Source organism: Erythrolamprus reginae, chromosome 1 (assembly GCF_031021105.1).
Source record: "Erythrolamprus reginae isolate rEryReg1 chromosome 1, rEryReg1.hap1, whole genome shotgun sequence".
Lineage (NCBI taxonomy): Eukaryota > Metazoa > Chordata > Lepidosauria > Squamata > Dipsadidae > Erythrolamprus > Erythrolamprus reginae.
In genome coordinates, this window is record NC_091950.1 from 149,672,319 (window position 1) to 149,685,700 (window position 13,382).

At 44.1% G+C, this 13,382-nt stretch overlaps 1 protein-coding gene across 1 annotated transcript in view; it reads left to right on the top strand.

Moving 5' to 3' along the window:
- LOC139154631 (probable hydrolase PNKD) overlaps window positions 1-13,382 on the top strand; it is a 46,842-nt gene that overhangs the window by 8,661 nt on the left and 24,799 nt on the right. The window lies entirely within an intron of this gene.

Below are 13,382 nucleotides of genomic sequence, written 5' to 3' on the forward strand. Positions count from 1 at the left end.
TGACCCTGGAACACTGCAACCAGTCATAAATCAGGGTGTCCTGCAAACCTGGAAAACAGGGAAATGAGGAATTATCAGGGAAATCTGCGGTTCGGGAAATATCAGGGAATTATCAGGGAATTTGTGAAAAAAACGGAATTAATTGGGGAAAAATCAAACTGTATTAAAATGTTTAAAAGTCGGGGGGAAATCATGTTAAAAACCCCCTGGATCGTGCTGCTTGGCAAAGCCAAGCAAAAATGAGCATAAATGTGGCAACAGCTTCCTCCGTCAGCTACCAATATTTCCCCGCGGCTTAGCTGTTTGGTATGACGTCATCTACAACCGTGCCTTAACTAGATTGCAAGTTATAGGGAAATGTCAGGGAAATATCAGGGAATTTCAAAATGCTTTCCCCCTGGACATCCTGTAAATATGAGTCAGTTGCCAAGCATCTGAATTTTGATCACCTGACCACCTGGTCATTGAATGAAACTGTTGTAAGTTGAGGACCTCCTGTATTCCAGTTCTATACTCATTTAGGGAGTTGTCTTCTATGCGTTTGCATAAAAAATCCTGCAATGGGCGTGTCCTTCCTAGGAGCGGTCATCTGTACTTTGGACTTTTATCTATTGACGGGTCAGTCTGTTGCCTGTTTATCTGACCATAGCCTTGGATGCAGAGTTGTTTCTATGGGCCAGGATCAAAAACACAGCTTAAAAGCAGCAGCTATGATATAATGAACAGATCAACCGGGGTTTTTATATATAAGTTTTTATAAGCGTTGGTTTACTAAGTAGTTTGCCAGTCACTTCCTCCTGTGTTCCTCTAGAGCAGTGTTTTTCAACCAGTGTGCCGCGGCATACTAGTGTGCTGTAAGACATGGCCAGGTGTGCTGTGGGGAAATTAAACATGGGTCCCCAAACTACAGCCCATGTGCTGGATATGGCCCGTGGAGGCCATTTATCCGGCCCGCCGCCAGCTGCCTCCATCCGAACATAAACAGTTCCCTCACAATCCCTCCAGCTATCAGCGACAGGAAGAGTGGAGGCACAGGGAACGCTCACTGACCAATCACCTTCTAGGATTCATCCCGACCACTAGCGATTAACCAATAGCAGGCCGCCTCTCATCCACACCCAGGAAGGTCCCCATTCGGGCTGCTGCGCACTTGTCATTGTATGGCCGCGGTGAGTAGTTGAAGCCGCTACTCCTCCCCATGGTCCCAATTTCTAATCCTGGTCAGGACTGCAGGTAAATGTTGCCACCACTAGATGAAGCCTCAGCCTCAGCTGGTTATGTCTATCCTGATGGTGTGTATAGATATTGGACCTTTTTCTTTTTATAAGAGGCCCCCGCAGACTATATGTATAATGTTTATTTTATTTTTATTTATTTATTCGTTTGTCCAATACACAAATACATAGGAAGAAAAATAGACATGTAGTAATATATATAAGGGTAAAGTAAACTTAGAGGAGAGGATATATGAAAGAAAGAAAATATATATGATAAGTGAGAGAAAGGAAAGACAATTGGACAGGGGATGAAAGGCACACCAGTACTGTACTGTGTTAGTGTCATTTTGGTTGGTGGTGTCCCCCAGGATTTTGTAAATGTAAAAAATGTGCCGCAGCTCAAAAAAGGTTGAAAATCACTGCTCTAGAGAACAGATTTCTTTACTGGTTCATTGAGTACATTTGAACAAATGTTCCTTTGGCTTAGAATAAAAGGATAAAAGCATTTGGTTGTTGTTTTTTTTCACATCCTCTTGATATTGGCTGTTTGCAGAGTGCATGGAATCTGATTGTATAGCCATGTGATTGCATTGTAGTATATTGCTGCCATGAAGGGCGTTTTAAGAGGGCTAGTCCTATCCAGTTTCTCTCTCCAGTAATGTGGTATTGCAACACCCATCTCTCCACATGCTGGCTATTCTCCCTGGGAATGTTTACAATAACAATTCAGCACTTCTCAAGTTCATCTGGTTGAGGAAAACTAACGTTAAGATGTATTATTAGTCAATAAATGCAAGCCTATTCAAAAAAAACTATTCTTATCCGAATCTTCATGTCTTCATGTTTATTTTCCTCTGCTCTGGTCTGACATATTTTTCATCAGCTGCTCATTGTACAAATGAGAGCCTTCGTTTTATAGATAAAAAAATCTGAAAGAGTGTCTCCGTAACCTTTTGAACGATATACAATACAGTGATACCTTGTCTTACGAACTTAATTGGTTCCAGGACGAGGTTCTTAAGGTGAAAAGTTTGTAAGATGAAACAATGTTTCCCATAGGAATCAATGGAAAAGCGATTAATGTGTGCAAGCCCAAAATTCACCCCTTTTGCCAGCTGAAGCACCCGTTTTTGCACTGCTGGGATTCCCCTGAGGGTCCCCTCCATGGGAAACCCCACCTCCGGACTTCTGTGTTTTTGTGATGCTGCAGGGGAATCCCAGCAGCGCAAAAACGGGTGCTTCGCTGGCAACGGAAGTCCAGAGGTGGGTTTTCCCAGCGAAGGGAGCATCAGTGAAATCTCAGCATTGCAAAAACACTGAAGTCCTCGAAACCCCATCTCCGGATTTTTGTGTTTTTGCGATGCTGGGATTCCCCTGAGGCTCCCCTCGCTGAGAAACCCCACCTCCGGACTTCCGTTGCCAGTGAAGCACCCATTTTTGCGTTGCTGGGATTCCCCTGCTGGGATTCCCCTGCAGCATCACAAAAACACGGCAGTCCAGAGGTGGGGTTTCCCATGGAGGGGAGCCTCAGGGGAATCCCAGCAGCACAAAAACGCGTGCTTCGCTGGCAATGGAAGTCCAGAGGTGGGGCATCCCAGCGGCGGCGGTGGGTTTCTAAGGTGAAAATAGTTTGTAAGAAGAGGCAAAAAAATCTTAAACCCCGGGTTTGTATCTTAAAAACTTTGTATCATGAGGCGTTTGTAAGACGAGGTATCACTGTACTTAAATCCTTTTTCTTAACATTGTTATGATCCTCGCAGTACCTTTATCGACATAATATTCAGCTGTGCTTTCTACTCAATTAAAGGTTTCTGTCCATTCAAAGAAAATAGGATATTCATTTCGAACAAAATGTTCAGAGCATACATCCATTTAATATCGCTAAATGTACCTAGCTTTTCTAACCAGCTATAGAGGAGCCTAGTAATAAAAACTGAAAAGAATCTGCTGCATGTTTATGTAAGATAAGATTTGCATGATGGACTGGATATAGCACCAAATGGAATCTGCTTTTTTTTCTCTTCAAAAATGCATGAGGAATGGGGACTGTCTTTTTTTTAAAAAAATAATTTTTATTAGGTTTTTTTCATTAAAAACATACAAAACAAATATACAAAAAATACATAAAACAAAAACAAGCACAGAAATAACTAATCACCTTTACAGCTTTTTCAAAATATTTCCAAATCTATTTCCAAGTTACAATATTCTTTTTATTTTAACATTCATTACGAGTTTTCTAAATCTATCTTTTAAAAAATTGAGTCTACATCTATTTCTTCCACTTTACCTACATATAAATCTCTTGTTTATCATAGGAAAAGAACATTTACAGTTTCGTCATGGATAGTTCTCGAAATGGGGACTGTCTTAATGCAGCTAATCCGTGACTTACAACTAAAATGTGTGTTGCTAAGTGAGAAATTTGTTAAGAACGTTTTGCCCCATTTTATGCCCTTTCTTGTCACATTTGCTAAAAGAACCACTGCAGTTGGTAAGTTGTTAAGCGAATCTGGCTTTCCTGTTGGCTTTGTTCGGCACAAAGTCGCAAAAGTGGATCACATGACCCCAGGATGCCGCAATTGTCATAAATACAGTGGTACCTCTACTAATGAACTTAATTGTTCCGTGACCAGGTTCTTAAGTGGAAAAGTTTGTAAGAAGAAGCCATTTTTCCCATAGGAATCAATATAAAAGCAAATAATGTGTGCAATTGGGGAAACCACAGGGAGGGTGGAGGCCCTGTTTCCTCCCAGGAGATTCCTAAGAGAGGCCCCACGGAGGCTTCTCCCTGCCTCTTCCACCGCCGTTTCCTCCCAGGAGATTCCTAGAGAGGTCCCACAGAGGCTTCTCCCCACCTTTTCTGGCCCTGTTTCCTCCCAGGAGATTCCTAGAGAGGCCCCACAGAGTCTTTTCCCCGCCATTTCCGGCCCTGTTTCCTCCAAGGAGATTCCTAGATGAATCTCCTAGAGCAGGGGTCAGGAACCTTTTTGGCTAAGAGAGCCGTAAACGCCACATATTTTGAAATATAATTCCGCGAGAGCCGTACGTATCTCCCTTTCTCTCTTTCTTTCTCTCTCTCTTTCTCTCCCCCTCTCTTTGTCTCTTTCTATCTCTTTCTCTCCCTCCCTCTATCTTTCTCTTTTTATCTCTCTCTTTCTCTTTCTCTCTCTCTCTTTCTCCCCCTTCTCTCTGAAGTGGGGAGGGCCGGGTTGGCACCAAGGGAGCTCGAGACGGGGTGCAAAAGCAAACTACTCTGCTGGCCCAGGCCCACATCGGAAGGAAGGAAGGAAGGAATGGTAAAAGGGGCGATCAAGAGAGGAATGGGTGAATGAATGGACGGAGGGTGGGAAGGAAGGAAGGAAAGAGGGAAGGGACAGGAACAGAGGAAGGGTGCAAAGAAAGCAAGGAAAGGTGTGAAAGGGGAGAGTAAGAGAAGAAGGAGTGAAAGAAGGGAATGAGGAAGGAAACAAGGGAGGAAGGAGAAGGAAAGCAAGAAATGGAGGGAGGGAAGGAAGGAAAGAAAGAAAGAAAGAAAGAAAGAAAGGGGGAAGGGACAGGAACAGAGGAAGGAAGCAAGGAAACTTATGAAAGGGGAGAGTAAGAGAGGAAGGACTGAAGGAAGGGAGGGAGGGAAGAAGGTAGGAAGGAGAAAGAAAAGAAGAAATAGAGGAAGGGAAGGTAAAAGAGAGAAAGAAAAAGAGCAAGAAAGAAAGCAAGAAAGAGAGAAAGAAAGAATGAAAGAGAAATAAAAATAGAGAGGGGGAATGAAAGAAATGGAAGGAGAGAAGGAAGGAGAGAAAGAAAGAGAAAGAAAGAAAGCAAGAGAAAGAAAAAAGAATGAAAGAGCAAGAGAGAAAGAGAGAAAGAGAAAGAAAGAAAGAAAGGCAACTTCAAAGAAAGGCTCACTGAGCATCTCTCACTCTCTCTCTCTTTCTATCCCTCTTTCTTTCTCTCTCTTCCTTTCTATCTCTCCTCTTCCTTTCTCTCTCCTCTCTCTCTCCCTCTCTTTCTACCCTCCTTTCTCTTCCTTCCTTCTCTCCCTCCCTCCCCTCCCTCCCTCCTTCCTTCCTCTCCATTTCTCTTTCCCTCCCTCTCTTTCCCTTTTCTTTCTTTTGGTCCACTTCTCTCTCTCGCCGCTTCTCCACTTGCCTCCCCCTCGCGCCTCGCCCTTCCCACCCGGCCACCCGCGCGCGCTTACCAGCAGCAGGAATTCAAGTAAGCCCAAAAGAAGCCATTGGCTCCGGGCGGCGTTCATGGCCCCCCCGAACCCCCAGCCCAGCTGGAGCTCCCTCTCGCCGCCGCCATCTCCCTATGACTGCCTACGGCCGCTGCAGCTCCCCCCCCCCCACCGGGCCACAAAGGACACTTGCCGACGCCAGTGAAGCTTCAGCTGGGCGGGGCGCTGCCGGTACTTCCCTCCTGGGGCTCCCGCTCGCAGCTGTCCCCCGGCTTCTGCTCGATGCCGCGGTTTTCGGCGCTGTCCTGCTGTGCCCCAAAGACGGAAGGCGGGAAAAAGGCGAGAAGAATGGAGCCGGCGCTGGGTGTGAGGGAGGATGCTTTCTGTGCGGGCGGAGGACTACCCTCGCCGGAAGAGCTGCCCATCTAGCAGTCCCGCTGCCCCATTGGCCGGCAGGGGATGATGGGCAAGGGACGCCTCGGGGAAGGTGGGCAGGGTGGGAAGGGAAGGAGGGGGCTGGCGGGGGTTTAGGGAAGGGGAGCCGAGGCCAGCCTTGCAGCTCCTCGGCGGGAGGAGTCGAAAGCCACCGGGAGAAGACTGGGCTCAGCAGCAGAAGCGCCGGGCCCGCCCCCCCCCATTATCCCATAGACAGGCAGGAGTCCTGTCTGCGAGCCAGATACGGCCATCAAAAGAGCCATATCTGGCTCGCGAGCCATAGGTTCCCGACCCCTGTCCTAGAGGAATTCCAAGGAGATTCCTAGAGAGGACCCACAGAGGCTCCTCCCTCCCTTTTCCGGTTGCAGTTTCGGAGGCTCAGTTTGTAAGTGGAAAATAGTTCTTGAGAAGAGGCGAACACCCTGTTCTTATCTAGAAAAATTTGTAAGTGGAGGCATTTGTAGGTAGAGGTACCACTGTATGAACCAGTGGTCAAGCATCTGAATGTAAATCATGTGACAAGGGGGGTGCAGCAATGGTTGTAGATGTGAAAAATGGTCAAGTCACTTTCAGTGCCAATGTAACTTTGAACGGTCACTAAACCATCGGTTGTAAGGCAAGGACTACCTGTATAAGCCCCTTTTGTTGTTTAAAAAGTAACAAAGGATGATACCATTTGGGATTATTGCAAGGATGGGCAAGATATCTCATCCCTTTTTTCTTCATGTTTCCCCCCCATTGAATGCATGTGATATTTTCCATGTACCTTATTGCAGTGGTTCTCAACCTGGGGGTCGGGACCCCCTTGGGGGGGGAGTCGAACGACTGTTTCACAGGGGTCACCTAAGACCATGGGAAAAGACAAATTTCCCATGGTGTTAGGAACTAAAGCTTCTATTCTGGAGCCTTGGAACATATTTTTACAATCTGTCCAATCAGGCGTTTACAGTGGGGGTGTCCCTCTGACCTTCCTGCCATTCACCTTAAAGCTCTGTTGGGAGAATTGGGGATAGACTTATGGTTGGGGTTTACCACAACATGAGGAACTATATTAAGGAGTCGCGGCAATAAAAGGCTGAGAACCACTGCTTATCTGTTTTTCTTTTTTATATTTATGTTTGGGTATGTATATGTTGTTTGCTTTTTAAAATATGATAGGGTTTTATGTGCTTTTTAATATTAGATTTGTTTTCGCTGGAATATTGTTTTTATTATTGTTGTGAGCCGCCCTGAGTCTTCGGAGAGGGGCGGCATACAAATCTAATAAATTGAATTGAATTGAAAATTGAATTTTCTGGACTCCTTATCCACTGCTTTATTCCTCACCATTCCTACCCACAGTCTCTCTCATACCATTGCCTATCTGGTTCACTTGGTTCCTTCCACTGCTTTATGTATCCCCTGAGTGCAGTTGGTTTCTTCCTTCTTTTTCTTCTATCACATCCATCCCATAAATCAGCCATCTGGGCTTTTTAGCAGAGGAGGAGAAATCCTCTTTGAGACAGCGATGGATTCTACTTACCTTCCCCACCGGTTTGCATTGCGACATTTTACAACCCCTTGTGCAATTTGGTTTCCACGCATACTCGGTCCAAAGCACAGCTGAGGAGCTGATCAGCTGTGCTTCGGGCAAATAAATAAAGGTCAGCATTAACTGGGGAGGGGGGCACAGGCAGGAGGGCCCTTTTTTCAAGTAGCTGAACAGGAGAAACCTTTCAAACAGGAAAACCCACCCCCACCGCCTCCAAAAAAAGATATGGCGGCGTGCATGGACCGGTAGCGGCTGATCCAGTTCAATTACATCACCAGTGGGTCGCTACCGATTCAGACGATCTGGTCCGAATCAGTAGGAACCCACTTATGCTCTGAGATGAGTAATTATAAGTTTTTGAGGGGGGGGGAAATTGCAAAGTGTTTGTTTAACATCTTCCCTGTGATTGAACTCTCAGAAATAAAGGAGATGTTTGTATTCATTGATTTATTTTGGAAAGTATGTTACATAATATTTGCCCAGGTTCGCCTGGTGCACCAGTTGCGGCCCTATTTGGACCGGGAGTCACTGCTCACAGTCACTCATGCCCTCATCACCTCGAGGCTCGACTACTGTAATGCTCTCTACATGGGGCTACCTTTGAAAAGGGTTCGGAAACTTCAGATCGTGCAGAATGCAGCTGCAAGAGCTATCATGGGCGCTCCTAAATACGCCCATGTCACACCAACACTCCGCAGTCTGCATTGGTTGCCGATCAGTTTCTGGTCACAATTCAAAGTGTTGGTTATGACCTGTAAATCCCTTCATGGCACCGGACCAGGATATCTCTGGGACCGCCTTCTGCCGCACGAATCCCAGCAACCAGTTAGGTCCCACAGAGTTGGCCTTCTCCGGGTCCCGTCAACTAAACAATGTCGTTTGGTGGGACCCAGGGGAAGAGCCTTCTCTGTGGTGGCCCCGACCCTTTGGAACCAACTCCCCCCGGATATCAGAGTTGCCCCCACCCTCCTAGCCTTTCGTAAGCTCCTTAAAACCCACCTCTGTCGTCAGGCATGGGGGAATTGATACTTTCCCTCCCCCTAGGCTTATAAAATTTATGCATGGTATGCTAGTATGTATGATTGGTTTTTAAATTGGGGTTTTAAATTAACTTAAACTTAAATATTAGATTTGTTTACATTGTACTATTACTGCTGTGAGCTGCCCCGAGTCTGCGGAGAAGGGCGGCATACAAATCTGATTAATAAATAATAAATAAATAATATATGAAGCTTTCGTTATACTACTAGCTTGGCTGTATGGTGATAGGATTGAATTGGGTGCTTATCTTGGATGCAAGTGTATTATAATTCCAAGGCTGAATTGTGAAACCTTGGCCATAAATTTACTAGATGTCATGGGCTGTGTCTATATGCACAATATGAGGATCAGATACAGAAATGTTCTGCCCGTTGAGATAATTTATAGAGTTAGATTTCAAAATGATAGAATCTCTGCGGAATGATTAGGCTGCAAGCTCAGAAACAAAAGAAATATATGGAAAATGGGTCTTTCAAAGACATTTGACTGTGATACCCCTGGAACAAAATTTGGATTTTTTTATTGCTACAGTTGTGTCTTTTGAGGACTTCACAATGGTCCTTGGATCCCTATTCTTGGATGTGAAAATCCTGCTTAAAGCATTCCCCGATAGAACGGGCACTGATAGCTAAATGCAAGGTTGTGGATCTTGTCCTCCAGAGACTCTTGACTTGAGCCCTTCTACAGACGTTTTAGATAAAATGATTTCACTCCTGCAGGAGAAGAAGTTCTCTTGTATAATGATCTTCACTCAGTAAAGGACCTTGGAGTACTCATCTCTAATGACCTAAGTGCCAGAGCCCAATGCCAACAGCATTGCTAAGAAGGCATTAAGAGTGGTTAAGCTTATCTTGTATAGCTTCTTCTCTGGTAATATTGTACTTTTCCGGTACTCTTGGCAGGAATAGTCACGTGTGAGTAGTCACGTAGAAGTAGTCCATCTGCCTGGAGACTGAGCTTGTATCAATTTTGGCTGGAACTTAATCCACACGTGACTACTCTTGCCAAGGACCAAAACGGAACATATCAGGTAGGAACCAATGTCCATTCTAGATTAGATTAGATTTATTGGATTTATATGCCGCCCCTCTCCGTAGACTCGGGGCGGCTCACAACAATGGTAAACAATACACAGTAACAAATCTAATATTTAGCAATCTAAATTACAGTTTTAGGTTAAAAAATCCAAAATAAACCCCAATGTATAAAAAAACAAGCACACAGTCGAATCATACACAGAAACTACATGGGCAAGCGGGAGATGTTTCAATTCCCCCATGCCTGATGGCAGAGGTGGGTTTTAAGGAGTTTCCGAAAGGCAAGGAAGGTGGGAGCAATCCTAATCTCTGGGGGGAGCTGGTTCCAGAGGGTCGGAGCCACCACAGAGAAGGCTCTTCCCCGGGTCCTGCCAGATGACATTGTTTAGTCGACGGGACCCGGAGAAGGCCCACTCTGTGGGACCTAACTGGTCGCTGGGATTCGTGCGGCAGAAGGCGGTCCCGGAGATATTCTAACCAGAGCATATAAAGCATTTGCTATATACACTTCATCTGTCTGGAACACACGGTACATATCAGACATTAACATAATTGAGAATGTCCAGAGATATTTCACGAGATGAGTACTACACTCCTCCCTTCCCAACAGAATACCTTATGCCACCAGACTTGAAATTTTGGGCCTAGAAAATTTAGAACTCCGCTGCCTTCGATCTCACCTAAGTGTAGCACACAAAATTAAATGCCACAATGTCCTACCTGTGATTGACTACTTCAGCTTCAACCGCAACAACACATGAGCTCGTAATAGATACAAACTTAATGTAAACCGCTTCACACTTGGTTGCAAAAAATGTGATTTCAGCAACAGAGTGGTCAATGCCTGGAATACATTACTTGACTCTGTGGTTTCTTCCCCAAATTCCCAAAACCTTACCCTTAGACTATCCACTGTTGACCTCACCCCATTCCTAAGAGGTCTGTAAGGGGCGTGCATAAGTGCACCAGTGTGCCTATCGTCCCTGTCCTAAAGTCCCCATTGTATTTGTAAAAATATCATATACTCAAAATCATGCTTATACTTCTTATATATTCATATTAATGTTTATGCTTTGTCTGAGATACACTCTCCTCCTAGGCCTTTAAAATTTTATGCATGGTATGTCTGTATGTATGATTGGTTTTTATATAATGGGTTTTAACTGTTTTTAGTATTGGATTATACTGTTTTGTTACTGTTGTTAGCCGCCCCGAGTCTGCGGAGAGGGGCGGCATACAAATCCAATAAATAGTAATAATAATAAGTCTGTAATAAATAAATAAAAAGTACGTGTCCCATTCTGAGTTTTTGTGGGCCTATTGCCCCAGGAAAACTTTAAAACAACAACAACAACCCTCTGGATAAGTTTTCACTGCAAGTTTAATCTGGGAGCTCAACCAGGCGTATGATGCAGCTGATAACACCGGGAAACTGGATTCTCAGATGCTGCTCTGTTGAAGGAAGTTATTGTGGATTTAGTTAAGAGGCTGCTCAGTCTTCCAGGAAATGGCTCCTTGGGATAAAAGCTGGCTCACTTTCAAACTTTCTTGAAATCTCCCCAGCCACTTTTAATATGAGCAGACCCATTGTTGTGTTGCAAGACTCTAGAAGAATTGGGTTACAACCTATCATCCACACTGAGCATGGGCTAGCTTGGTGTCCCTTGCATTTTTTAAATGGTTGTTATTGACGTTTTTCAAGTAAAAACATACTAATGTTTTCAAACAAACATTTTAAGTGTGGTGTTTTGTGATCTGTGCTGAATGATGCATGTAGGTCTGACAGGCGGCTTGTGGGTTCTGTGTTTATTGGCCTGGTATAGCTGCTTTGTGCAAGCTGTGGAATTTTATTCTAAACAGGATCTACTTTCATGTCAACAAGCTACAGTTTCCCGATCACTTTTCATTTCTCCTCTGTATTTCCTGTCTTCTCTCCTGGAGCTTCTCTGAGCTTATTTCTTTCCCCCTATTCTCACTGGAATCCCCAACTTTGGCAGCTCCCACCATAAATTGCTAACATAAAATCTTGGCTTGATGGTGATTTCATCTTTTTCTCCAGAGGTTTGTGGATTGATGAGGAGCAGTGATGGCTTGCTACCGGAATGGTAAGGTGCTACGTTCCTGTAGCGATTTTTGGGATGCGCACCCGTGCAAAATTTGGCTTCTGCTCATGCGCAGCAAGCAAAATTTTGTGTGAAGATGCTCATGTGAATGAGATTTTGGTGATTTTCGCCAATTTTCTGCTGCTGCTCATGCGTGGAAACAAAAAATATCAGCGAAAATCTCTGAAATCTTGCTCATGCAAGATTTTGCTTGCTGCTTGCTGTGCATGTGCAGAAGCCAAATCTCGCGCCAATGTGTGTGTCCACAACGGCCTTGGAGGGCACACCGGTAGCGCCGAAGACAGTAGTCCTTCACTGATGTGGAGCTTTAAGAAATGAGACGTACGTGTAATTGGGCCTTGGGTAGCAACATCCATTAGTACCACCCTGTTTCCCCGAAATTAATATAAATGTCTTATATTAATTTTTGCTCCCAAAGATGTGCTACGTCTTATTTTAAGGGGATATCTTATTTTTTTTTAAATTAAGAAAAAATGCAGCTTAGAGGGAACAGTGTCGCCAATGCGTGTTTTATACCGTATGCATCTTTCTGATCCGTTCTAAGAATTGAGATGTCAATTTTTGATCCGAAAGACGCAGCAGACCCCCTACTGTATTTAAAACTATGGTATATGGTAGGGTGCGATCCTGCTGCAGCAAAAATGCATCCAAACACGCAGCTGCATGTTGAATGCGTGTTGGATGTGATCTGATTGATGCAACGTTTTGGGATGCAATTTATGGACAGCGGTGTTATATATGTTCTGTTCGGGAATGCTCCAAAACGAAACATCTCCTATGTCTTACTTTCTGGGGATGCCTTATATTAGGCAATTCTACAAAACCTCCCCTATGTCTTACTTTCGGGGGTGATTTATTTTCGGGGAAACAGGGTAGCATTTCCGTTGGTAAGTGATAACAATTGTGAAATGCGAAACCATATGATTACAGTGCCTAGCAACAGAAGTCCTGGCATTTCTGGCTGCTGTTGTTAAGTGAATGCCACACCGTTATTAAGTGAAATGTCATATCTTTGGTATTTCTGACATTCTGCTGGCTTCCCCATGGATTTTGCTTATCAGAAAGCAGCAGTGAAAGTCACAAATGGGTGATGTTGTGACCACAGTAAACTGCAACGTCATAATTGTGAGCTTGTCATTGAGTGCCTGGATTATCATCCCATGACGACAAAAGGACACTCTATTGACCACAGTGATAAGAACTGATCTTGTCATACCATTTGTCAGTGCCTTCATAAGGTTTGGACAGTTACTCAGTGAATTGTCATTAAATGAGAATGTGAATATAGAGTGCTGGTGAGACCACATTTGGAATACTGTGTTCAGTTCTGGAGACCTCACCTACAAAAAGATATTGACAAAATTGAACGGGTCCAAAGACGGACTAAAAGAATGGTGGAAGGTCTTAAGCATAAAACTTACCAGGAAAGACTTAATGAACTCAATCTGTATAGTCTGGAGGACAGAAGGAAAAGGGAGGACATGATCGAAACATTTAAATATGTTAAAAGGTTAAATAAGGTTCAGGAGGGAAGTGTTTTTAATAGGAAAGTGAACACAAGAACAAGGGGACACAATCTGAAGTTAGTTGGGGGAAAGATCAAAAGCAACATGAGAAAATATTATTTTACTGAAAGAGTAGTAGATGCTTGGAACAAACTTCCAGCAGACGTGGTGGATCAATCCACAGTAACTGAATTTAAACATGCCTGGGATAAACATATATCCATCCTAAGATAAAATACAGGAAATAGTATAAGGGCAGACTAGATGGACCATGAGGTCTTTTTCTGACGTCAGTCTTCTATGTTTCTATGAA